This window comes from Pipistrellus hanaki (genome assembly GCF_964339955.1).
Source record: "Pipistrellus hanaki genome assembly, contig: scaffold_23, whole genome shotgun sequence".
Taxonomy (NCBI): Eukaryota; Metazoa; Chordata; class Mammalia; order Chiroptera; family Vespertilionidae; genus Pipistrellus; species Pipistrellus hanaki.
The window spans coordinates 7,759,425-7,785,278 of NW_028182304.1; the positions used below are offsets into that span (position 1 = coordinate 7,759,425).

Below are 25,854 nucleotides of genomic sequence, written 5' to 3' on the forward strand. Positions count from 1 at the left end.
CTGGTCCATTCTATTTGCACTGTCCTCCATTAGAATGCCAGTTCCCAAGCACAGGGGACTCTGTATTTGAGGTGTCTGAAACAGTTGGGCTCAACAGTATTCACAGGCTCAGTCTTTCTATGTGTCCCTTATGCCTCCAACCAGCCTCATTCAAGTTCTCATCCCTACAGTCTTCCCTCACACTACCCAATCAAGTAACCTAGATCATGAGCTGGCAGAAAGACGTTCATAGGCATTCAACCTCTGTGCCCCTCAACCACACACCCCAGCAGCACACTATTACCCAGAATCCAGGAACTATCACCTCACTTCAGGTTTTGTATGCAAAGGCAAAACTTAGGGAGGGGGCACGCCAACCACAATTCATTCTCTGAATGTGGAATTACATTGAGACCAAGCATCATCTTCTGGAAATGCTTGTATTGCAGTATGTTTTCACCATTAAAAATACACAGCACCAATTCCTAGAGAATCCATGCTACCTCCAGGAATGGCTTGGTGCGGGAGTAGAGGAGAGACATGCTTTAGTTTTTTTAAAAAAAAAATTAACGTGCAAAATAATCCCTAAAGTTAAGAAGAAAAAAAAAGCCTTAAACACCAGTGGGTCTCATGGGTATGAATGGGTTGGCTTGAGGCAGAATTTTCTAAAGGTGAACTCATTTTGGGGCCCAAATCATCAGGGGGATTTTAACAAATACTGAAGTCAGTTCATTGGCAGTAAGATATGTACCTGGAGGATGAGGAAGAACAGGCTGGAGACCTCTGGATGGAGACAGGACCTGGCTCACACATCTCTGGCAACACAGAACTCAAATTTCCCTGAGGGCCTTGCATGGGCATCCTCCATGTCAAACCCTGGGAAGGACACAGTGTGCCTAACTATAGTGGGAACATCCCAGGAAAAGGCAAGAAAGAGTGAGCAAAGGGAAGCTGTGCAGGCAGAGACCCCATCTCAGGGAATCAGAGTGAAGGTTTGGATTTTTTGGTAATCCTTATCTGAGGATATTTTGAGAGAAAGTGCAAGAGAAAAGGGAGAGGAAGAGAGAGATTGAGAAAGACATCATGTGAAAGAGAAGAAAAAAATAGATGCCTCCTATATTCCCATATATGCTGAGATCAAACATGCAAACTGAAACCACAAAGTCAAGCAGTCTTTCTTTCAAGGCCATGGGCAACAATGCATGTATAAGCCAATATTGGTCAAAGAGTAATTTTCTAGCATTATGGTGTCTCTCCAAAAGCATAGAAAATTTGGAATTCAGACAAAATCTGTAAACTCTATGATGATAGATCATAATTGTGCTTGACATTCATCCCTGGAAGTGAAAATAACCAAAAAACAAACAAACAAACAAAAAAAAAAAAACAAAAAAGGTATGAAAGAAAAATATCTTTACTAAAAAATCATAAACCAGAACAGAAGATAGTAAGAAATTTGCAGGCTGATAAATTATAAAGTAAAACAATTCATAAAAGTATAATGTGAGACTCACAATGTCCCTGAAAGTGGATGGGTGCTCTGGACAAACCCTGAGTCAGTTGCATTCCCCAGTCAAAGAGAAAGAAATGAAGATACTGTCAAGAGCTGGAATAATCATAATGTACTCAACCATAAGTGAAAACATAGAATTCATTTCTCCTGAGCACATAGGGGTTGGGACTGACGCACGCTCTTCAGGTGAGCCAGGTGGTAGAAGTGAAATCTCTTCAGCCACAAATGTATCAGCAGTAGATCTGGGCATGTCCTTCAAGCCTCACTTGTACTGGAAACACATGAGGAATATAGTACAGTATATATTCCATTAAAAAGTTTTAAATTCAGAAAAATAGGTCCCAAACAGTCCCCTTCAGTGTTGTTATTTTTAGTGAATAAAATGAACCATCCCATACACATTTAATTCTTCTCTCCAGTGTGAACACTCAGATGTTTAATAAGCTAGATTTTTGGCGAAAAGACTTCCCAGATTCAGTACACTCATATAGCTTCTCTCTAGTGTGAACTCTGGGGTGTGTAGTCAAGTGAGCCCTTCTACAAAAGGACATCTCACATTCACTACACTTATACATCTTTTCACCATGGTGAACTCTCTTATGTCCAATGAGGGTAGAGATTTGTCCAAACACTTTTTTACTTTTCTTACATTCATAAATCACTTCTCCAGAAAATTCACCCTGACACTGAACAACTTTCAGGATGTGTCTGGCAGCATTTTCACAGTTACCCCACTGGTGATGATTTTTTCCATCAAGAAATTCCTATGAAATCTCACTGCCACAGTGTAGCTCCTCAGTGTTGAGAGTGGCCTGGTGCTGGGGAAGCTCTGAATTGTAGACAACACATGCATCATTACAGAAGGCTTTCTGCTCAAAGTATGCTGAATGTGACTCAGTCAGGTGCAAAGTATCTTTTCACAAGAGAAACACTGCTTGCACAGAAGTGTCCTCTGGGTGGCTGGAGCTGGCTTAGAAGCCATGTCCTGTGGCTCTCCTTATATAGATACACTATGGTCAGAACAGGCCTCCTCATCATCCATTTTATGCCAACAATCTGAAAAGTGAGAAATGGTGCGAAAATGAATGTTGATTGTGTGACAGGGGGAAGTTCCATTGCAAAACTGTGTTACACATCACACGTTGGTTCCATGCAATTGCCTGAAAATAAAAGATGTGCAGGAATAATGAATAAGAGGCTCTTGTGACTTTTTGGGCTAATGAAGATCCAAACACAGAGAGGCCTCACTATAAATATGACACAAACATGGCAAGCACCACATGGATTAGAATATGGATTTCCAGCTCATCCTTCAACTAACAGCATTCACCACGGTTTATCAGCTGGGGACCAGGAGAGCTGTGTAAGACGTTAGTTCCCTCTTATGCCAAATAAAATTCAATGAAGGAGTGAGTGGCTTTGAAAACTACTTAGCACATATGTGCTCCATGTAACACATGTGCTAGTCAATGTTGTAGAATACTGCAGAAGCACTAGTGAAGAGTAACAGGTGGTGAAGTAGTGAGCAGTCAGCACTGGGCCAGTGCAACACAGCTTACTATAGTATACAGGGAAGAAAATATTACAACGTTGTAATGGGGGCCTTACAAGAAAAGCCCATGTTGGTAAAAACCATAACATGGCAGAAGCTGCCACAAAGAACCCTTACCTAGAGAAAGAGGTCAGAAGTTGAAGCTGTGCATGTGGACATTGTCAGCCTCCCTTGAAAGAGAAAGTCCACACTGGGACCTATTAAGCTCATTGCAAGATACATCACTTCCTAACAATGTACTTTTTGAGATAACAGGTGTTATGAATGATCACGGAGTCTTTTGCTCAGGCTGGAAGCCTCAGCACATTTGACAGGACTGTGTGGGAAATTAGCGGAGGCAATGTTCTGGCTGTGGAAAAGAGAAAGCTATGCCTGAGGAATAAAGGAAGAGAGGTCATCACCTCAGGTCACTGGGATAATTTGAGGGTCTTACCTACAGATGATAAAAGTGTATACACTTCCAACATCACATCGCAGTACAGAAGTCTCTGAGCCTCATCCAGGAGCCCCCATTCCTCCTGAGAGAAGGCAATGGCCACGTCCTCAAAGTTCACATCCTGTCATAATGGGGACAGTACAGCTCATGATCAGAGTCACTCCTTATGTTATAAATCTATTTACTACCCACCCTCCACACCCATCTGCTATTTCCACTCTTCACATCTTTGAAAATACCAGGCCTTCATTCCATGAAAGCCACTGTGTTTTTATATTTGCACTGATATTTTTCTTCCAAAAACAATTAAGGCAGTTGAGTAGATAGGAGAAACCTGAGCTCTGGATCTCCCATGTATGCCACACTGCCTCTTATCAATAGATTGGGTGTCAAAAACATAGGTTAGTGAGGGATATTGGCCATAAAGACAGTGTGAGTGATTTGATACTGTTTTCTCAGAAGATAGCATTGTAGTCCCTCAGATTGTTCCTCTAAGACACCAAAAACATGACATCTCACTTCACCCTCTTGACACCAATCCCAATGTGGTGAAGCCATTGCTTTGTACTACCTGCTGCACATACCCTGTTTCTCCAAAAATAAGACAGTGTCTTATATTAATTTTTGCTCCCAAAGATGTGCTAGGTCTTATTTTCAGGGGATGTCTTATTTTTCCATGAAGAAGAATACGGTACATATTTATTGTTAAATGAAAATAAAGGAAATTTATTACCTGTATATGGTTCGGTAGTACGGTAGTTGTCAACACAAACCAGACAAACTGTGAATCCCACAGTATCAAGAATTTACTCATTTATTCAATAACAGTCATGTCATCATCTTTTGGAACATCATCATAACAATCCAATTCCTGAATTTCCTGGTGAATTTCTTGTGACTCCATTTCTTTCAGAATCAGTGGACCAAATCTCTCATGGTTAGCCTATGAGGGGGCCTTATTTTCAGGGGGATGCCTTATATTTCACTCAGAAGGAAACCTGTAAGTAGGTCTTATTTTCAGAGGATATCTTATTTTCGGGGAAACACGGGTAGTTCCTTGAACAACATTCATCTCACACAGCTTCCTTTCCAGAGGCACAACTTCAAAGAAAATGCAAATATGCCATGTTGTGGATAAATTATTTCCTAATCACCTTCTTTTCCAAAATTACACTTCACCACCTCCAAAATATAGTTCTCTCTTACGCTTCTTCCTTACCCATGCCAGTGGAGTTTTATAAGCCTGGGTAACAGGCTTATAAAACTCCACTATGTCAAACCAGTGTGTCAAACCAACAACAAAAGGCAGGTGGTTAGTTAAATGTTACCTAAGCTCTTAACCTAGAATTTAGCACCCAGGCACCTCTATTTACAGGCAATTACCCAGAAGTTTACCTAATTGTTACATCCAGGAACCACCAGAAATAGAAACTTCCTTCAGTCACTCTTATATCAATGTCATGGTGCTCTGGCCATGAATTCACATTCCCTCACCAAGTGCACATCACTCTTTCTACCACACTTCTCTCATGCCTGCACTTCCACAGCTCTGGCCTCAGCACTTCCCCATACTCATCTCCTGGCCTTTTACTTATTACTCAGCATGTGTGGTCCAGAGAATGGTTGCAATATTGAATCAGGATCAAGCACTACACAGACTCTCATAGTCCACACTCATAGAGGCAGCCTGGATTCCTGCTATGTAGGCCTCTCACCATGACTGTTTACTTCCTTCAACCTCCACTATTAAGAACAATAATCAGATCTCAGATATATATTGCCCACCTCCTTTTTTGCTTCACTTGTCCCTTCACTAGTCACAGCCAACAACTCTCACTTAACGTCCACCCAAGTCCCAGCCCTGATGGCCCTCTGCACCATGTCCAGTGAGTCTCATAGATGACCACTCAAGCCTCCTAGCTAATCCACAACACTGATTACAGCACCCACAGCCAGGCCACACCAAGAGTCACAACAAAATCCTGGTGAGAGTTTAGAGAAGTTAGTATGTACCAGCCCCAGTCTCATTTTATTTAAATTACTCTTTGACCTGCACTAATCTCAAGTTCACTCATCTTTTAAAGGCTTTGGCCACTGCTGAACAATTTCTTTCCCTCACACGTTACATGCAACTTTTGACCCTGTGCTGTGTTGTGACTCCCACTTCTCACAAACAGTGACCCCAGGAAGAAAGCCAGTTCTCAGGCTCACACTGTCCCTTCTGAACTACTACTACCATTACCAACTTGACCATGATTCCCTGTATTAAAGTGATATACTGTCCTAGATGATTTTGGTGAGTATAGACCCATGCACTGCTGTGAGGTCAGATGCCAGGGTTTTGGGCTGGATCCACAGTAGAGATTGTGCAGGAGGCAATCAATCCCTGTTTTTTGCTCATCCCTGTTGCTCTGTCTCTCTCACTGCCACCCCCATCCTTTCTACATCTAAAATCAATAAAAATATATATGTATTTTAAAAACATACCTGCAGGTTTCTGATTCAGCTCACTGTTTACTCCAAGCCTTTGCCCATTCTGGAACCTATGTCTGGAGGACCTCATACTCACTACACTGGTTGTCAGAAACAAGGTCCACATCATGAAGCCCTAGTCCTGGCCTTAGGATTCTGGGCTTGGTGTCTGTTCAAAGTCCTCAGATCCAAGGGCTACAAGAGAGGGTGACAGTCCCATAACTCTACTATCTCAGGGGCCACAAGTGTGTGAAGCATTGAAATAAGTTCCACAAACCTGTACACATAATCATTTCTGTTTTTTCAGGAATTTGTAGAAAGATTATGGTCTGTTGTGAGCCTGGCAATCAGCATGCTCCATGGGCTCAGGCTGCTCAGTACCCTTGCCCAGCCCAGAGGCCAGGTGCCCTCCAGATGCCTGTATGATCTCAGGGCTCAGATCTCAGTACTTACTCTTTCCAGTTCCCTTATCATTTACAGGACTTCCCCTTCCTGTCCACAGCTGCTGTCCTCTGTCTTCTAGTCTGTTTTCCCTCTGAGCAATGTTAGGAAAAGTTAGAATTCTGCCTCCGAAAATGTCCCTCTTTTTTCACAACCATCTAAGGCCCCAGCGTTCTGAGAATGAAAGTAAAACTCCTCATGCAAATACCACAGCTCAGCTCTTTGTTTCCTTTACACCCAAAACAGGCCTGGGTTTCCCAATCCTCCCTGCTCAGTCCCACCATCGTCTCCTTACAAGGTGGCACTGCCGCCTTTAACCCTCTTCCCCATCACCCATGTACCAGGAGGGACTTACCATCCTGAGCGCGGGGACCTGGGCGGCAGGACCTGAGAGGACTGCTCTCCAGGCTAGAAGGTTCAGGGGGTCAGGCTGCAGGGACCCTGTGAGCAGAAAGGTACCGGGAGGCAGGTCAATGCCAATCTCGGGCTGTTGGGGCTCCAGGTACCTCAAACACACCCTGTACCGCAGGCGGTGGCCTCCCAGGCCTCCTTCTACTCACCTTTGGTGCCCCGAAGCCTGAGAATCTGTGAACAACAACCTAAGAAGTTAAAATGACAACTGTGAGGAGGAAAGCAGAAGTCCCGGCCCAACTGGATGCACAGGCTATATAATTTCCTTTGGCTCCGCCCACACTTGTGCAGTTCTTTCTGGGTAATGTAGTTTTCTAAACAGTGGAGCCCAGCTAGAAACCAAACCAATGAGTTAGGTGAATACAAGTGTTGTGCAGAAAGAGTGATGGCTGGGGAGCAATAAGACGCATCCATAGCCGAAACCGGTTTGGCTCAATGGATAGAGCGTAGGCTTGGGGACTGAAGGGACCCGGGTTCGATTCCAGTCAAGGGCATGTACCTTGGTTGCGGGCATATCCCCAGTAGGGGTGTGCAAGAGGCAGCTGATCGATGACTCTCTCTCATTGATGTTTCTAGCTCTCTATCTCTCTCCCTTCCTCTCTGTACAAAATCAATAAAATATATTATAAAAAAAAAAAAAAAAGACGCATCCATAGGCTTAGCTCATTTTAAAAGGTGGACAGATCTCCTAGGGGAAGAGGATATTAGGACTGCAAGTGATCCACCAAGAATACACAGGGTGGAAATTGGAGTTATTCGTAATAGTATCAACAATGTAAACTACACTTTTTTTTTTTTTTTTTTTTTTTAAATAATGAAGCCCAGCTGGTGTGTCTCAATGGTTGTGCATTGACCTATGAACCAGGAAGTCGTGGTTCTTATTCTGGTCAGGGCACAACATGGGTTGCAGGCTCAATTCCCAGTGTGGGGGTGGAGTCGTGCAGGAGGCAGCTAATCAGTGATTCTCTCACATCATTGGTGTTTCTGTCTCTCTCTTCTCTAATAAAAAACTAATTTAAATATATATATTTAAAATTTAAGTTAATTACAGTTATATCAAATGTTTTAAAAATGTTTAAAACTTGTCACTTTCCAATAACTCAGCTGTTTAATTATGAATGTTCTCATGCATATTCATTGCTACTGTATCAAGTGTGCTGAAAATAAAATATGATGTACTAATGAAATATATTAAATCATGTTCAATAGCATCATTTTGGCAGTTTGACGTGCCAAACTGTGGTGATGAGTATTTACGGCAGCAAAATCCTGCTTGCCAATATTTGCTGCCACTAATGTGAGGCTGGTCTTCCCAAGAAACGAGGAGAAGGATGGTCGTGTCTATATAGGGTTGCCATCTTAATTTTCTAACAACAGAGGGATATCTAGGATTTATATGGATCCACATTTCAAGACGTTACTTAGGTGTATGTATAACTGACAAGCAAGGGAATGCACTTTTGTAATGTGCACTATTTCCTAGACTTCACTTAATGTATTATTAAATGCTTATACTTAAAGACCACCAGTAGAGAATGTGAACAATGCAATTAAACTTATAAGTGTATTGTAAGAGTGGGCTATAACTCATACATAAAGTAAAAATTGAGAAAAAACTATTTGTACATAGAATTCCAAACCAAGAATTTTATATGGCAAAGAAGTCGCTTGAGTCACTGAGGAACGAGTGAAATTCAAACATATGTCTTAGAGGCTGCAATGTCTTCCTATTGGTTAAAATAATAAATTAACTTAAAAAAAAAGAAAAATAAATTAACTTTAAAAGTAGACAAAAATCCCGAGCAGACATTTTGCCAAAGGAGATAAAGACAGTGTAAAGAACTGCATGAAGAAATGGCTGAAACCGGTTTGGCTCAGTGGATAGAGCGTCGGACTGCGGACTGAAAGGTCCCGGGTTCGATTCCGGTCAAGGGCATGTACCTTGGTTGCGGGCACATCCCCAGTAGGGGGTGTGCAAGAGGCAGCTGATCGATGATTCTCTCTCATCGATGTTTCTAACTCTCTATCCCTCTCTCTTCCTCTCTGTAAAAAATCAATAAAATATATCTTTAAAAAAAAAAAAAAGAAATGATCACCACCAAACATTTTTAGGGACACGGGATTAAAACGAAATCAATTTAACAATATTCACTGATGGGGCTAGTATTGAAAAAGATTTACCTTCACATGCTCTGGCAGGGTTGCAGAAAAAACGGAATTTTCATTATTGTGGGTGGTGGGAAGGCCAAGTAATTGAACCACTTTAGATCACAGTTCCCCACATGTTAAAATGTGACACACTCACAGTCACCTGGAACAGAATGATACCTAAGACAAACACCTGTAGAAAGAACAGAATACAACATCCCCAGCTGTTTAATTTTTAAAAAATTGTTTTGAATATATTTTATTCATTATTTTACAGAGAGGAAGGTAGAGGGATAGAGTTAGAAACATTGATGAGAAAGAAACAGTGATTAGCCGCCTCCTACACAAGCTAATGCTCTTTGCACAGACCCAAACCGGTTAGGGCCCAGATGTTGAATATATAAAACCCCAAATGTAGAAATAACTGAAACCATAGACAACTCAATAGTTAAAGTGATTATCCAAAGAATTCAATATTTCCTAGGAATAAAAAAATAACTATTTGCATAAATAATAGTGTTAAATCTCAAAATATTTGTGTAGCATGAAGGAAGCCAGTGTTCGTTAAAGAGAATTCACCTTATAGTGCCAATAAAATTATGAACAACTCTATTGTACAGGAAGGTAAATCAATGCCTGAATGGAGGGTTGGGAAGCAGAAAGCTGACCAAAGTGCTGTCAAGATGTGGCAAATGTAGATTTACCACATCTTGACAGCACTTTGGTCAGCTACTAACCAAAATTGTTGCTACTGAAAATAATACAATAATTTATAAATAACAGCACAGATATAAACTGGCCTCTTGTGCCTCATTTTGTTGGGTGAGATTATGCTCACTGAAAGCCACTGGTTTGCTTCCAGGTCAGGGCACATGCCTTCCTGAATACCCAATAATTGGTCATGCAGGAAGGAGATGATTTCTGTTTCTCTCCCTCTCCCTTGCTTTCAAAATGTAATAAAAATGCAGCTTATATATATATTGGGTCGGCAACTAAGTAATTGCGGGTTTCACACATATATGGCTTCAGTTGAATTTTTAGGTTTGCAGACGTAGTACAAATGTAAAACACATTTTATATTTGATAGTTGGCTATTCAACTGTTAATCAGTAAAAAAAAGTTTTTTGATCTGTTTTGTAGTTTTCGTTTGGTGTTTGTTGAAAAATGGAAAATCAAAAGGAACATTTTCGTCATATTTTGCTTTTTTATTTCCGCAAAGGGAAAAATGCATCACAAGCTCATAAAAAAGTTATGTGCTGTTTATGGTGACGAAGCCTTAAAAGAACGGCAGTGTCAAAATTGGTTTGCCAAATTTCGTTCTGGTGATTTTTCACTCAAAGATGAAAAACGCTCTGGTCATCCAGTTGAAGTTGATGACGCCCTAATCAAAGCAATAATCAATTCGGACTGTCACAGTACAACACGTGAGATTGCAGAGAAGCTTCATGTATCACATACATGCATTGAAAATCACTTGAAACAACTTGGCTATTTTCAAAAACTCGATACATGGGTTCCTCACGAACTGAAAGAATCACAGTTAACGCAACGCATTAGCAGCTGCGATTTGCTAAAGAAACATAATGAAAATGATCCATTTTTAAAACGACTGATAACTGGCGATGAAAAATGGGTTGTTTACAACAATATCAAGCAGAAAAGATCGTGGAGCAGGCCAGGTGAACCAACTCAAACAACATCAAAAGCTGATATTCATCAAAAGAAGGTTTTGTTATCAGTTTGGTGGGATTACAAAGGAATTGTCTACTTTGAACTCTTACCACCCAACCGAACGATCAATTCTGATGTCTACATTGAACAACTAATGAAATTAAACAATGCAGTTAAAGAAAAGCGGCCCGAATTGACAAATCGAAAAGGTGTTGTATTCCATCATGACAATGCAGGGCCACACACATCTTTGGTCACTCAGCAAAAATTAATGGAGCTTGGTTGGGATGTTTTGCCACATCCACCATATAGTCCTGACCTTGCACCATCTGATTACTTTTTGTTTCGATCTTTACAAAACTCCTTGAATGGTAAAAATTTCAATAATGATGATGATGTCAAATCGTACCTGATTCAGTTTTTTGCTAATAAAAACCAGAAGTTTTTTGAACGTGGGATTATGATGCTGCCTGAAAGATGGCAAAAGGTCATTGATCAAAATGGGCAATACATTACAGAATAAAGTTATTTAGTTCCATGAAAAAAATTGTCTTTGATTTTCTTTTAAAAATCCGCAATTACTTAGCTGCCGACCCAATATATATATAGTTACTCAAATAAGAAAATTATCTGTCTGTTTGGCATACTCACATCAACAAGCCTACTTTTTTTCCCATCAAGGATGTGGGTAACAGAGAACCCTATTTCATCTGTGATGTTTTTCAGCTTTACATCATGTTCAACTTCACCAAATAGTGTACATTTAAAAAAGTGCATTTCCAGCTATACATATATCTAAGGAAAGCCTTGCAATGTGGTCCCATATAAATCCTAGATATCCCTTTGCTATTACAAAATTAAAATGGTAACCCTATATAGGCATGACCATCCCTCTTCTCATTTCTTGGGAGGACCAGCCCAGCCTCAATAGCAGCAAATATTGACAAGCAGTGAAGAGTATTGCCATCAGCCCAGCCAGTGTGGCTCAGTGGTTGAGCATCAACCTGAAAGTGAAGATTAGAAGTAAAGATTGGAATCCTGGTCAGGGCACATGCGCAGTTTGTAGGGTCGTTCCACAGAGCAGGGTGTGCAGGAGGCAGCTGATCAATAATTCTATCTTATCATTGATCTCTCTCTCTCTCTCTCTCTGTCTCTCTCTCTGTCTCTCTCTCTGTCTCTCTCTCTCTCTATCTCTCTCTATCTCTCTCCCTGACCCACCTCAAGCCTTTGCACATTCTGGAAACTGTGCCTGGGAGGACCTCCAACATATCATTGCACTAATTGCCAAAAACAGGGACCACTCACAGGACCCTAGACCTGGACTTAGGATTCTGGAATTAGTGTTCCAGATCCAAGGACTAGGCAGTATCAGGATCATAAAAGAATGAGGCCCTAAAGCCAGCTCCACAGATCAGTACCCCCGAGAGTTGTTCCATTTGCAGAAATTTGTGGAAATAGAAATGTGTGTTGAGAGCCTGGAAATCACCGCCAGGATCCATGAGCTCAGGCTGCTCAGTACCCTTGCCCAGCCAATGTGGCCACATGACCTGAAGATGACTGCACTACTTCAGGTCTCAATTCTCAGTGCACATTCTTGCCAATAACTTTATCTTATATAGGACTTGTTCCTGTCCCTAACTGCTGTCCTCTCTCTTCTAGTCTATTCTTCTTCTGAGCTGCTTAGGAAAGTTACAACCCTACCTCACACAATGTCCCTCTTTTGTTCAGGACCATCCATGGCCCTGTTTCCCGAGAATGAAAGTAAAATTCCTTATTTGAAACTTTGCCTCGTCTTCTTTGTTGCCTTTAGACACAAAACAAGGCCCGAGTTTCCAAAATCCTTCCAGCTCTGTCACACCACCAACTCTTCACGTGGTGATATTGCAGCCTGTCACCTTCTTTCTCCATCATACTCTGTGTTACCCAGGAGCAACTCACTGTCCCTGATGCTGCGGCCTGAGCTGCAGGACCTGAGAGGCACTGGCACCCAAGACTGGAGGGTTAAATCAGGTGAGCCCAACTCTGTAAGCAGAGAGCAGTCTGGAAGGCACAGAGGCCCCAATCCTGGCCTGTTTGTACTCAACAAGCCTCAGATGTGTGAACTTAATGGAGGACTGGTGCTCTGAAGCCTGTCTCTAGAAAAAGACCAAAGAGGTCAACTTGACCACCAGATAAAAACACAGGAAGTCCAGCTCTAACCACGTGTACCTGGATAGTATGCCTCTCACCTGGATTTTATTGGCTAAACCCAGTCATAATTAGGTGCATTGCCTTTTATTTAATATACTGTTTGAATCCTTCCAGGTGGAATTTCCATCCAAATTTGTAACAGGAATGGTGAAGTGAGGATTTTTCCGTGTTCTTGTCTTGTGAAGCCAGAGAATGAAATCACTGACCAGAATATCTCAGCAAAAATGTGTCAAATTTATTGCAAGCAGATTCAGACTCCCCATGCAGGGAGGGGGCCCAAGAATGGGTTGGTCATGAAGACTTGTGGACTAGGGGTAGATATTTGCTATAAGCTTTGTCTCCATCTATTCTTGTCATCACCTGATTGATTCCCTCTCTTATTACTTCCCATCAAGGAACCTGAAATTTTCCTGTTTCTATGCTTCAGTTCACCTTATTGTTGAAGACACTTCCTAGTCCTCCATGCCTTTTGCTTTGAGTTCAGAAACATTTTATTATTTCTGCATGGTTGGTGTCTATCATTAGGCTTGTTCAAACTGCCATGTCTGCCCCTGCCCATGTTACACCTGCCTTTGTTTTGCACTGGACCCCTGACCTGTCTGATTATGTGTCAAGCTAACTTCTCTCACAGTCACTCACTGACTATGGTGAATGTTGGTGTTTGGGAGCTGGAGTGTCACTGGAAAATGACTACATTAGGCTTCAGTGAGTGTTGGCAGGTGTCTGGGGAGTGTTGTCTAAAATTGACTTTTTGTTGGGAGATATTATTTCAGAATCTGTGAAGCTCAGAATGCTCCTTGAGGTGAAATGTATTATTTCAATTACTCCTGAAGACCACAAATACTAATAGATTTATATAAACATTATTTAATTGTTTTTAAATAGAGAGGAAGGTGAAAGTGAGAGACAAATTCTCATCAGCTGTCTTCCACAAGCACTCACACAGAGGACTGAGCTCCCATGCCCCCCCTTCCTGTGTCCTCCCTGAGAATCCAACTGGAAACCTTTCTATAAATGGGACCATACTTTTCATACTGAACCATCCCAGGAGGCCAATTTCTTGTTTTTAATATAAAAAATATCATATGATAAAGATAAAAACAGGTTATGAAAGATTATACATAAGCCTATCCTATTTGTTTAAAACAAAATTAGAAAGGATTCTAAGATCCGTTATATTGATTCTCTTAGTCCCTCATGGGAAAGAAGACAGACTTCTGAGTTCAGAGTATTCAGATAACTGTTCTAAAGAGATGGATTTAGAGTTAACAGTATGTTCTTGAAAACTCAAAACCTTAAATATTTTTTTTTCCTTTTTAAATTCTCACCAGATGATAGGTTTATTGATTGGAGAGAGAGGAAGGGATCAATAGAGAGAAGAAAAGCAATATCGATGTGAGAGAAAATATTAATCGGTTACCTCTCATCAATGACCCAATCAGAGATGGATCTGCAACCTAGGTATGTGTCTTTACTAGGAACCAAACCTGTACTTTTATTTGAATGGATATATAAAACAAAACTCCAAGTAACTGAGCCACATGGCCAGGAAAGCACCTTAAATCTTTCTAATTCTTTCAAGACAGTGAATTAATATGACTCAACATTTGGGGAATTGTTTGTTTTGCATGTTGTGTGTTGGTTGTATGTGTGAATTGGCTTCCCCTTTGAGTGTTCCTAATTGTATCTGCATCTGTTTGTGTCCTCTTTGTGTCTGTGTTCTGTGTCCATACGAGTCTGGCCAGGTGTGTGCTTGTATGTGTCCATTGTGTGTGGATATGCCCTGTGGTACATGCTGAGTGACCCTGTATTTTCTTATCTGTGTGTTGTGTGTATGTTCCCAACAAGGTGTTACTAGTGTCTACACTGTGGGTCCCCATGAGCCTTGCCATAAGCTCTGCACGTGAGTGCCCACCATAGGCTGTGAGTGCTCTGTACCTGAGTGTTTTCCCTGCTTCTGTTGTCTGTATGTTTCCCTATGAGTTCGTGTGGCTGCACACCGTGGCAACAGTCAGCTTCATAGGAAACATCCTGAGTGGTGATGGAGAGGACAATATGTTCTTCCTGAACTCCAGACTGAGCAGCTTCTGTCCCTGGTCTTCCAGGCTCTGGTTTCCCCTTGGGGGTCGGATCTCAGGCCCCAAGGATGGATGAAGTGAAGGGCAATTCATTGAACCTTATGATGGCAGAAGGTGGGGACCTGGGGAAGAGTCTGATAACAGAAAGGACTTATAGAGTGTGGAGGTGCTGTTTTGGAAAGACTCTAGGCCTTTGAGGAGGTCTGGAGGATACTGGTTTCCTAGAAATTTTATAAGTGGGTGTGTCCATATGGGGAGAGCTGAGTGGTTAAATTCCTAGGTCCCTGAGTCCCCCTTGGAAATGAGGAATTGAACACCCATGGTACAGGCTGGGGTTCCTTTGGGACTGCCAGTCCCTGGTGAGCAGGTCATCCCCATGCCCATGGGAAATCTTGGCCAACACCTTATAGATGAAGGTGCCTAAGCTGCTCTGAGCATCACTCCCGGATCTCCAATCTCTGATCATTTACTGAGTGTGCATGAACACCTGGTAACAATGGGGCCAGGAGGCAGAATGGGCTCAGTGCTCTCTGAAGTGGGAATGGGGAAAATATGAAGGGACCACACTTAGCACAGGTTCCTGCACAGAATGAAGGGAAACCACAGGATCACTATGGATGTTAATGTCAGCGTTTTCCAATCAGCTCCACGTGATGGAGCACTCACATGGGCAATGCAAATGACAACGAATCTTGGAGGCAGTGTAGTGACAACAGTTAATATAAAACAGTGTTTCCCAAACTTCTCTCATGATGAGAATCACCTGGTGGAGTTGTTAAAACACAGATTCCTGAATCCCAACTAAGAAGTGCTAAACTAGAATTTTTGGGAACATATAGGTAAAATTGTATACTTAACTAGTGCTCTAAGACAGATTTTATATACAGAGCACTAAGTTAGGTATGCAATTTTACCTATATGTTCTCAAAAATTCTAGTTTAGCACTTCTTAGTTGGGATTCAGGAATCTGTGTTTTAACAACTCCACCAGGTGATTCTCATCATGAGAGAAGTTTGGGAAACACTGATATAAAAGAACATGGACACTGGAATGCTTGCAGTCCAGTAACCTTCCCAGTCAATAATATTAACATGTGGTCTTCATGTCCACCACAATGGGGGAACCCTGGCAGCAGGGATTTACCTCAGAAGTTGGTTCTGAGATTTTGCCAATGATATCTGACCAAACTCCTTCTTTTTGAAGTTCAAAACTATGAATATTAAGTATTGGGCAGCTGGGGGACAAAGTCTAAGTGGACGAGGAGAAAGCAAACTGTCCTGTCTGACTTCCACTGTCATTTCTTACCAGTCCCCACTCCTCTCCTTTGCCCCTAGGCAGTCTTAAAAGAGGCTGGCACCATGTGTTCCCTTCCTGTGGCTCATCAAGTAGGTCAGGCTCTGCTACAGACCCTGATGTTGGCTGCAGCCTGTGATATGCTTTGACCAATAAAATGTGGGAGTCAAGCCTGTAACCTTTAACAGAAGAGTTTGGAACCAGTGAGACCAGCCACCCTCTCTGTCTATCTCTGATAACACCCAGCATGAACCTACATGTTGGCTGCTCCTTTATCCAGATTCCAGCAGAACAAGGGTGTTCATGTGCTATGAACAAGAAAGATACCTTCTTTACCCTAAGCCACTAAAGCTTTGGAGGTGCTCATTACCCACAAAATATTGAGTCTGTCCTAATCGAAATGCATCTCCGATTCCACCCTCTAAAAGTGAGCAGAGCCTAAAATTGGAAGTCAGAGCAAGATGGTTAGACACATGAGTTTGTCTTCCAGCCTTGCTTTTATTAACTCTACAAAGGATCAATTTATATTGAGATTCTGAGCCTGAATTCCCTCCCCATCAAATAGATGGTGAAGCCATCTCAGATTGCAAAGAGGATTAAATGAAATAATAATTCATGTGAAGCATGAATTAGCTTGGCACATGTAGTAAACATTCTGTAACTCTTAGCTCCTTAACATCACAGTGTGTAGTGATGACAGACATGCAGACAAAATAGAAAATGTCAATGTGTTGGCCTACATATCCTTTCACATTTTTTTTTTTTTGCTGTTATTTTATTTTATTTTATTTTATTTATTTTTTTTAATAAGTTTTTATTTTTCATATTATTACAAATGTTCCTTCCCCCCCCCCCACCATTGCTCTCCTCCACCAGGTTCCCACCCCACCCTCTGCCCTTTCCCCTCTCCCCATTGTCCTCATCCATAGGTGCACAGTTTATGTTCAGTCTCTTCCCACGCCCCCCTCTCCCCTTTTCCCCAAGAATCGTCAGTTCACTCCCCTTCCATACCTCTGATTCTATTATATTCAACAGTTAATATTGTTCATCAGATTTTTTTAATTTCCTTGGTTTTTAGATTCACTTGTTGATAATTACGTATTTGTTGTTCATAATTTTTATCTTTGTTTACTTTCTCTTCTGAAAGAACCCCCTTCAGCAATTCATATAATTCTGGTTTGGTGGTGATGAACTCCTTTAGCTTTTTTTTATTAGTGAAGCTCTTTATCTGGCCTTCGATTCTGAGTGATAGCTTTGCTGGGTAGCTTATTTTTGGCTGTAGGTTCTTGCTATTCATCACCTTGAATATTTCTTGCCATTCCCTTCTGGCCTGCATGGTTTCTGTTGAGAAGTCAGCTGACAATCGTATAGGTGCTCCTTTATAAGTTACTACCTTCTTTGCTCTTGCTTCTTTTAATATTCTCTCTTTATCTTTTGCTCTTGGAATTTTAATAATGATGTGTCTCGGTGTGGTCCTCTTTGGATTCCTTTTGTTTGGAGTTCTGTGCGCTTCCTGGACTTGTAAGTCAAATTCTTTCACCAGGTGGGGGAAGTTTTCTGTCACTATTTCTTTCAGTATGTTTTCGATATCTTGCTCTCTCTCATCTTCTGGAACCCCCATAATTCTGATGTTGGTTCGCTTGAAGTTGTCCCAGAGGTTTCTTACATTATCTTCAATTTTCTGGATTCTCTTGCCTTCTAGCTTCTGTGGAGGAGTGTCTTCTGGCTCTTTATGTTCCAAATCTTTGACTTGATTCTTGCGATCTTCCCTTCTGTTTTTAGGACTCTGTAGAATATTTTTTATTTCAGACAATGTATTCTTTATTTCTTGTTGATCCCTTATCATTTCTTGTTGACTCCTTATTAATTCTAGTTGATCTCTTTTCATATCCTCATAGGCCTTATCCATCTTTTCTAGGAAATTCTTGAAAAACCTTATAAGCGTAGATTTGAACTCTATATCCAGACGCTTTTTGTCCTCCATTTCTTTCGTTTGTGATCTATTTTGTTGTCGCATTTCACAGTTAAAGATGGGACGGGGTTTCAGGGTGGAGCCTGCAGCTTTGGCTTCCGTCAGCCCCGCCCTATGCGGGTCCTTCAGTGCTCGCTGCCGGCGCCTCTGAGAGAAAGGTGCCCTCGATTTTCGCCTGCTGCCAAACAGTCTATGCTCTCCCCCAATGAGCCCGGTATTGGGGTTCAGTTCAGTTGGAAGTGGAGTTGGAGGTGGCGTTCAGAGCAGACTGGAGCCCCAGTCTCCTTCCCGTCAGGGCAATCCCGCGGCACAGCCGACCGTCCCTTCTCTGGGAGCAGTGTGCGCGCCTCCGGGACCTCCTTTCTCCGCTACCCCGGGGTTCCGACTTACAGCCCAGCTCCCTATGGCTGAGCCTGAGTCCCCGGGGTCTGGCCCAGAACAGGGGTTCAGAGCAGTTGGGGGCCCAGCACAGTCGGAGTTTTCTCTCCTTCCCGCTAGGGAACACCCGCCAGGCACTCGGCCCCCCTCCTCTCCGGCTCCGTCCTCTCCGCGCGCGCCGCGTGTCTCCGTACCTTGGGCTTTTCCAGCTCCTCCGTGCTTCCTTCTGGTTTTCTCCTTGCTTCTTGTTGTAGGATTTCCAGTCAGTCGACTTTCCTGTAGTTCTGGGTAATGTCCATTTTATATTTTAGTTGTATTTTATTAAAATTGTTGTGTGCGGCTGCGGCTAGTTGCCTACCAGAGCAGCCATCTTGCCACATTTTTGTTTTAAACCAGTTGGATATATTCCCTCATAGCCTGCTTTCCTCTTAATGATGTAATGTTTTGATGGTAAAAAACAAAAAAAAAGAGCCAAGCTGAAATGTCTCAGCTTGTTGAGTATAGTTCGATGCACAGAAAAATTATTGGTTCAGTTATTATTTGAGGGCACCTGCTGTGGTTATGGCCTGTAGCCCATTAGGGGGCCATGGAGAAGGAAGCCACTCTGTGTTTCTATCATTCTTCTCTCTGTAAAAGTCAATTAAAATACCTTTGCAAATATTTATCCATTTAGATTTGTAGTCTTAAGAAATAATTGAAATAATACTTTTCACCAGAGGGAGCATTCTAAGAGTCACGGAATCTGAAATAATGTTTCCAAACAGGAGTTAAGTTTTATAGACAACACTCCCTAGAAACCTGTGACGATCTCCTAAAACCTAAAGTTGTCAGTTGCCACTTGCACTCACCACAACAATATTCCCAATGGTCAGTGGGTGATTGGGATCCTAGTGCCACATGCAAGGCTAGATTGCTACATTACCCAAAGGGCCATGCACTAAGGGGGGCTGGGTTTAGTCAATGAAGCCCAGGAGAGGCGCATTATCCCTGTGCTCATTGGTTTCAGTTTGACTTCCAGTCTTTCTCTTGGTGGTGAATTTGACCTATGCAGTGTGTTCACAGAATCAGAGTCTCCAGTGCTGAGTCAGGGGCCATCAGAGGCTGTTTCCCCACAGTGCAGTTGTGTGTCTGAGGATGGTTGAGTAACAGGACAAAATTGAATTCTCTTTGCCTCCCATATGACTTTCTGCTACCAGAGTTCAACTCAGCCTCACCTCATTTACCCTCCAAACACTCCTGCAGTCCAGGTCTCAGTGTCTGAACAGTGAGTTACTTGAGGTTGCCACATGGTGTGACTGGATGGGAGAAGGTGACAGGCTGAAAAGACAGTATGTAAGGCCAGGGTGGTATGACTGAGGAGGGATGATTGGGGAAATCCCAGTCTGTTTTACACCTAAAGGAAGCAAAGATGAAGCAAAGTTTTGTGTGAGGAGTTTTTACTTTCATTTGCAGGAAAGTGCTGCCATTAATGACTGTGATCCAAAGAGGGGCATGGTGTGAGTTAGGTTTCTAACTTTTCTCAAAACTTCTCAGAGGAAGAACATACTAGAAGAGAGAAGATAGCAGTTAGGGACATGATGGAGAAGTCCTGTGAAAGCTCTGATGTAATGCAGGCATCACCGGGTCTGGGGCTGGGCAAAGGCCCTCAGCAGCCTGAGACTATGGGTCCTGGTGGTGGTTTCCAGACTCTCAACATACCTTTACTTTCACCAGATTCCTGCAGATGCAGAATCACTTAAGGGAACTGGGTTGTAGAGCTTATTTCAGGGCCTCCAAATCTTGTGGCATCTGAGAGAGTTTTGTCCTGGGAATGTCCAGCCACTCTTCTAGGTCTTTGACCTGGGGACCTTGATGGGACACCCACCCCAGAATTCTAAGTCCAGGACAAGGATCTTATGACTGGTTCTTGTTTTTGGAAACCAGTGGAATGGGATGTAAGGTTTTCCAATCATGGGTTCCTATATGGGTAAAGGCTTAGAGTGAAGACAGAGCTCATTCAGGAATCCTGAGGTGCCCCCCCCCCCCCTTTTTTCCCTTTTAATTAGGAACTGGAAACAATGGGACAGGAGTCAGGTCTTGAGTAGTTTTGTGTAAGTCTGTTCTGTAAGTGATGGGAGCAATGGGGTAATGGAACTTTACACACGTGATGTCACTTCCTCAATGATAGGACAATACAGAAGCTAGAACTCTGGTCACCAGGCACCCGCATTCCTTAGCCAGGCACCTATCACCTCACTTGACTGCAGATCTTGGAGCAAGCTGGTCTCCAGGTGGTCTCAGGGTGTGTCTTTGGAAGAGCTTACCACAAAAGTTGTCTCACTCGCCATAGACAGTGGCTCTAGTCTCCCTTCTGACTCCTACTGTCACTCACAGTGTGTAACCTTGGGTAACATATGATAGTCTAGTGCCTGCCAATCTAGGGCGGCCACACCTGGGAGCACTTGTGTGGATATAAGTCCTTGCTACTTGGTAGACATATCATATCATATCTGTCCTTGCCACTGTGTGTGTAGGGGGGAACGAGGTGAAACGAGGGGGGGGTGTGGTTCTCCCAGGCTGGGCAGTGGTTAGGTCTGGAGGCCTGCTGGGTCTCTCATGTGCTCATCTCAGGTCACAGGCAGCACAAGGAGAAGCTCCCCTGCCCACTGGAAATCTTAGCCGCTGAGGGGTCACCTTCTCCCTTCGTGGCTGCAAGTCTGTTCAGACACCCTCAGTCCTGGCCAGGGCAGATGGCGTTATGGTGGGTTTTCATCTGTGGGGTGACCTGGCAGGTTTCTGATGGAGTGGGGTCTGGATGCCAGACACTGTACTTTCAGAGCTCCACCGGGAGGTCATGGCGAGGCCCATGGAGCCTTGGTGGACAGGATCAACTTCTCCCAGTGCCTGTGCACGAGCTAAGACTGGACCACCGGCAACGTGGAGCATAGCTGAGGGTGAGCACAGTGCTACACCCCAGGATTAAGATGACCAATTGCAGCTGAAACCAGTTTGGCTCAATGAATAGAGCGTCGGCTTGGGGACTGAAAGGTCCCAGGGTTCGATTCCGGTCAAGGGCATGTACCTTGGTTGCGGGCATATCCCGAGTAGGGGTGTGCAAGAGGCAGCTAATCGATGACTCTCTCTCATCGATGTTTCTAACGGTCTATCTCTCTCCCTTCCTCTCTGTACAAAATCAATAAATTATATTTAAAAAAAAAAAAGATGACCAATTGCACATTCCCACTGGATTGTTCAATGTTCCACTGTGATTTACTTATTCTTTGTAAATCCTCACCAGGATATTTTTCCACTGATTTTTGGAGAGTGGAAGGGAAGGTAGAGACAGAGAGAAACACTGATGTGTGTGTGAGACACACCCATGTCAGAGAGAGACATCAACTGGCTGCCTCCCCCACCCGCCCGGACCAGGGCCAAGATGGAGCCTGCACCCAGGTGCGTGGACCTGATCAAACCCAGGACCCTCGGTCCACAGGCAGGCGCCCCACCCACGGAGCCAACCCAGCTGGGGCCTGTCTGCGTTTAAAGGAACCCAGACTCCCATTCCCCACCTCCAACCACGTGGCAGGATGTAAAGTCAGTCCCCACATATTTGGGAGAATGTTTTTGAAGTGACATGTTGTTTGACTTCACCGTAGGCCCTTACCATCTTGCATTTTCCTACTTTTGATGGTTTGCACCACCTGCCTCCTGGACCTGTGTAGCCAAGGGGCCCTGGAACTTCTCCGAGAGGCAAACTGCTCCCCGGAACTTCTCCCAGAGGCAAACTGCCCGCCAGGCAAGGGCTGGAAGGCTCAGACCCGCCTGGAGGGCAGCGCTGCACCTGCTCGCATTTCACACCCAGAAAACGGAGACCAGCAACCCCAGGGCGGCTCCTGCTCCAGCCCTCCTGCGCTGAGCACAGCCCAGCTCCCGGCTCCCGGCTCCCTGGGGCCCGCCAGCTGCACACCTTCCCGGGCTCCTGCTCCAGGAGGCCCCTCAGGTGGATGCCAGGCAGCTCCCTGCTCACACCTGAGGCACCTCAGCCTGGGGGCGGGGCTGGCGGGCCCGCCCTCCTATTGGCCGCTGGCGCCAGGCGCCCTCCTCCGACCACCGCTGATTGGCTCCTCTTGGGCATTTGGGCGACGGGCAGGACTGGAGTCCTCCTCCAGCTCCATCTGTGACCTCGAGGAAGACAGGTAGGGCAGAGTGCCTGGCCTTGGCAGCATCCCAGCCTAGGTCCCTCCCCAAAGGTGGGCGACCTCCCCCCAACACGGACCGCCCTCCCGCGGTCCCTTGGCTCCCAGTCAGGGTCCGCCTCAGCTCCAGGCACCGCGCTCCCCGCGCGGCGTCCCTCCCTCAGCAATGCCGGGCCACACCTGGGCTCGGCCTGCCCACCCACAGGCAGGCGGCTCTGCGCGGAGCCCGCCCAGCCCGTGGGTCCTGGGCCGTGGGCCGCGGGAGTGGAACCTGACCCAGGCCCACTACGCCCGCTCTCCTCCCTCCCCCACCCACCCGGACCCCCAGGCAGGGAGCTGCCCGAAGGAGACCGCCCTTCTGACCCTGCGCTGAGGCCAGAACTCAGTCACCCTGAACTTCTCTTCCCGCTTCCCCAGCCTTGTTCTGCCTCCCCTGGTCTCCCTTTGCCGGCCAGTGGTCCAGTGTTCCCGCCCAGCCTTGGAGACCACAGGCAGAGGCTGGTTCAGGGCAGCCGCTTTCTGTGAGGTCTGGCAGGACCTCAGGTGGGATGAGAGTGAGCCAGGCCCTTCCCCAGGAGGCGCCCACCGCAGCCGCCACAGGTGTTGGTGTTTGGCGTGGCTGGCGGTGCGCTAAGCAGGTGCTGCCAATCTGCCTGCCTCTGATTGGGAGGACCCTGCTGGGCCCTTCTCCTGCATTAGGCTGAGCTGACCCCCCCTGGCCGCCAGGGACCCCATGTGGACGGGGCCTCAGGAACATGGTTGCGCTGCCTTTTGCTGACTTACGCTGTTTAAAACTTGCCTTTCTCTTAAGGAGTCCGAGGTACAGAGAAAGGGGTAGGAGCAAAATGTCCCCGCTAGACCCTTCACCTACCTTGGGCAAAGCATCCTCAGGCATTGTTCCCCTTCCAGGTGGAAGCTTCTGAAACCTGAATCTGTTTCTCTCCCCAGATTACCTTGTTACTTTTCAACTTCACTTAGTATTCTCTTTTTGAAATTCAATGGAAAGAGCTTGGAGTGGCAGGTCCTGTTCTTCCAGAGCGGCCCCAGGAAGGGAGGGAAGCGGGCAGCTCAGGCACCTCTTTCTGGCTTTGGGGTCTGACTAGCTTCCAGGGCAGAGAGCAGAGGCCTGGGGACCCGGAGAGGACCCGGGAAGGTGGCCCTGCCAGCTGGCCCTCCCTGGCTGAAGGCAGCCTCAAGCCCTCTCCATCCTGTCCAGTGAAAAGCAGACCCTTGTGAGTCCTGGGCCATGGAGCTAGGGGTCTGAAGCAGAAGGGGAAATAGGTGAGCACAGACAACCTTGCCTTTGACCAAGTCCATGTCTGCTGTCCATCGGTGACCTGTGCCCTCAGGCGGCCAGAGGGGAGGCAGGAAGAGGTTCCCAGGAGGTGATCAAGGTCCTGTTGCTCCTCCCTAGGGATCTACGCCCTGACCTGGGACAAGATGGACCACCCACCCTTCAACCCACTGGGAGGCGCGGGGGACGCCCAGCCCCCGAGCCTGTGAGTGAGGGGGTGCGGGAGGACCCAGGACCAGAAATGCCAGTAGGCGCCCTGAGGAGGGGCACAGGGGGGCTATTGTGAAATCTGAGGAGAGAGCGCAGGGCAGGGCCACCCACGGGAGTCCCCTCCGTGGAGACTAGAGGAGAAAACGTCCTGTAGTTGCTCAGAGCCGAGGGCCCCCTTGCCTGAGATTCCTGGGTTGGAGCCTGGGCTGCGCAGCCGCAACTTCCAGCTGCTCTGGGGACAGCTGCTCAGCGGCCCTGCTGTCGGGTCATAGAAAAGTTTAGCTGTATCCAGGATTGGCTGCCCATCTAGCCTTGGGCCTGGCTCTCTGATGAGGGGGCACAGCGCGGGTGGCAGCTGCAGCCTGTGGACTCCATCTCTTCAGGCAGGTGCTGCCAGCCTCCGAGGATGGCACACGTGTATGGCAGACCACGGTGGGGACAGCGGGGACTGTGGGACCAGTGGGCGAGGTACGGTATGGAGTGTGTGCCTGAGCGGGAGCACATCTTCTGTGTTCCCCATTGTTCGCACGATGTCATCAAGCAGAGGGAGGCTGGTGCTGACTGGGTGGGACACACTGCTGCCCACCGTAACCCCACAGGCCACCCAGCTCGAGGGGACAGTGAGGCAGAGGCCTGCCTAGCAGCCTCGACTTCTCCAGATGCTCAGCCTGAGCTCCCAGGAGGCCTTTCTCTTTCTTCCAGGAGGGACCTGTGACTCCTCCAGAGCCAGCGGCTGCCCCCAGCAGTCTGGGCACTGAGCCCACATCCCCGAAGGGCCTGCACCTGCAGCCCCCAAGACCAGCAGATAGGCCAGCCTCTGCTGGGGGCTCAGTGCGCGGTTGGAGGTGTGCAGGGATCAGAGACCTCCAAGCTAGGGGGCTGTGGTGTACAGCTACAGTATTTAAACAGGCTCAAGCCTCAGACTGATGAGAGGGCACAGCCTCTGGTGGCCACGTGCCAGTCCCAACTTTGAGGGCAGAGCCCTCCCAGCACCATTATTGCCAACAGCTGGAGTTGTAAACTTGAACCTATGGTCCGAACACATGGCTCCACGTGCCTGAGTGATGTGGGCTTGATAGAGTTCAGGTGTATGTAGTTGAGTGCCGGTGAGAATGAGAAAAATGACAGACAAGAAAATATGGGGTTGGGAGGACTGAGACCGAAGTCTGCAGTCCCGAGTTTATTCCAAACAGCATATTTAAGCACACACAGCAATCTAGGCAAAAGCAGTAAGTTCCTTGTTTACGAAAAATATTTTTGCGCCACTAAGTCTACTATTTTTTAACCAAGTCAAGTAAATGTCAAGGCTAGCATTGCACACAGTCCTTGTGCTGCAAGTCAAAACAATTCCTGATAACTGCAAACAGCAGTAGTTTTCCACTTCCTGCTGTGCAGCGAGGGAGGAAAAGAGAGCTATGTCTCAACAAGTGAGACCCCTGTTTTCAGGGCAGCTCCCCACATCTCCCCCTTTTCTTTTAATTAAACAGGAGATTGTTTGTGAGCTTGCAGCTGTAAATGGAGACTGTGAAGTGCTGCTTTAATTCCAAATAGATTCTTAACCAGTAAGCGAAGTAACAAAGATAGCAAGGCATAATATGAGCAATAACAGAGCCAGTGTCCCTAATACTATTATGACTAGAT

General features: G+C 45.3%; 1 long non-coding RNA gene across 4 annotated transcripts; it reads right to left on the reverse strand.

Annotated features, from left to right (window-relative positions):
• Nucleotides 1-1,181: 1,181 nt before the first annotated feature.
• Nucleotides 1,182-7,019, reverse strand: LOC311615889. Of its 4 annotated transcripts, none has more exons than XR_014793815.1 (5): nucleotides 6,954-7,014; nucleotides 6,749-6,834; nucleotides 5,968-6,487; nucleotides 3,478-3,601; nucleotides 1,182-2,548 (listed from the first exon to the last, which is right to left on the reverse strand). It is a non-coding gene; the product is annotated as an uncharacterized lncRNA (long non-coding RNA). The 4 variants fall into 4 exon arrangements; XR_014793817.1 differs by having other exon boundaries at nucleotides 1,185-2,548; nucleotides 5,968-6,147; nucleotides 6,954-7,019; XR_014793818.1 differs by having other exon boundaries at nucleotides 1,185-2,548; nucleotides 5,968-6,147; nucleotides 6,406-6,487; nucleotides 6,749-7,008.
• Between the last annotated feature and the right edge of the window lie 18,835 nt (nucleotides 7,020-25,854).